This window comes from Habropoda laboriosa, unplaced genomic scaffold, assembly GCF_001263275.1.
Source record: "Habropoda laboriosa isolate 0110345459 unplaced genomic scaffold, ASM126327v1 scaffold102, whole genome shotgun sequence".
NCBI classification, from domain to species: domain Eukaryota; kingdom Metazoa; phylum Arthropoda; class Insecta; order Hymenoptera; family Apidae; genus Habropoda; species Habropoda laboriosa.
Window position 1 is genome coordinate 2,501,635 of NW_017100262.1, and position 1,798 is coordinate 2,503,432.

Below are 1,798 nucleotides of genomic sequence, written 5' to 3' on the forward strand. Positions count from 1 at the left end.
AATTTCATTTGACACTGCAAATATTTTTGGATATCTTAAATTTCATTGGATACTGTAAATATTTCTGGATATTCCAAATTTCATTTGACACTGCAAATATTTTTGGATATCTTAAATTTCATTGGATACTGTAAATATTTCTGGATATTCCAAATTTCACTTGATACTGCAAATATTTTTGGATATCTTAAATTTCATTGGATATGGATATCTAAATTCTACTTGATACGGTAATTTCAAGTTGAAAAAAAAAAAAGAGGCTTTAAGGTGGAAGAAAGTTGCGTCTGTCTCATCGCTATAAAACCCGATATTCCAGGAATGTTCGCGGATGAAGTCCGCATAATATGGCAATTTTGGAAAATTCCGCGTTTCGAGGGTATAAATTTGAACGGCTGCGAGGACGTGGCCAAGAATGTAACACGGGGGAACGTAAACTCCGCAAGAAGAGACCGGACGATCCTGGAGCGTTCCGGTGTGCGGTCGTCTGCGTGGTTCAACAAGTAGTCATAAAGCTGGCGAGAGCTTGACAAAACCAGCGCTTCCAGTTATACGACTGCTTCGAAATTTATCGCCTCGCATAAATTCCGTGACCGGATCACTTCCGCCTCTGCCAATTATTCCGGTTTTATTGTTCCTCGCGACCATTCTTTTAATTAAACATCCAATATATCAAACCGATATCTCGAAATCTCCTCTCGTAGAAGAATTTCAGAATTTTAACAACTTAATCTTTTTTTATTAAACAACTGGATACGTTTAATTACGATATTATTGCTAAAATCCCTTTTACGATTCTGAAGTCTATAAAATCGTTTTTTTATAAAAAATTCAATTATCGAAAAGTAATTCCCTCTTCTTTAATTCTTCTCTTAATCATTTAGCCTCAATTCTCTCGTTTCAAAAATGCTGCAGACAGCCTAACTTTGCACCGGCTCAATTAATAATGGGAAATTTAGAAATTTGCACTTTTTATTAATCAAAATATGATTCGTTAGATTCGACACACTTTGACCACTTTTGCCCTTTTAAAAAAGTCTCTGTCTTTAATTAAATACAACGGCTTCCTAATGCACTTTCGTTACTAAATTTCTTTCCACCTAAAAGCTAATCCAAATGTTTCCAAACACAGTAATTTATCAACGACAGACCTGAAGATCAAGACAGACAAGGAAAAATTTCACGATAATTAACCACTTGCCTGAAACAACAAGAAGAACCTATACGTATCACTTGTTCGATCAAGCCAGAAGCCAGCTAATTTGCATATGTACAAAATATTTCAAGCGTATTTATCTGCGGACAGTAGAGTTGGGCCAAAGTCTCGAGCACCTGAAGCATCTCGAAGAATTCCTCGTCTCAATCGGGTTTCTAGCATACTCGGTCAAGAGTATCATATTTTTGGCAACGTGAGCGGCGCGCGGGCTACCGTACATTGTACGCTAGGCCGAGCCGTTAACCTCGATATTAATCAACTTCTGCGTATCGTTCGGCCGTCGTATATCACGGCGGTTCCTAATAATTTCCATCTATTTTCGAACGGGCAGGAGATCGTTCGTCGCGTATGAAATTCTCGCGCGTAAATAAAACGAACGTCGATGATTCCCCACCCCCGATGTTTCCATATATGCGTATATCAGCGTCGATCGAACGATTATCACCACTCATTGGACAGCTGTGATCGAAAGGATTAATTAGAATGGGCCGCCACGCACCGGTTATTCCCGTGGCCAGCACACCGTGACCGTTTCTTTCTTTTTTCTGTTCCTTCTTTCTCTACCACGTCGATTATTTATTCAAC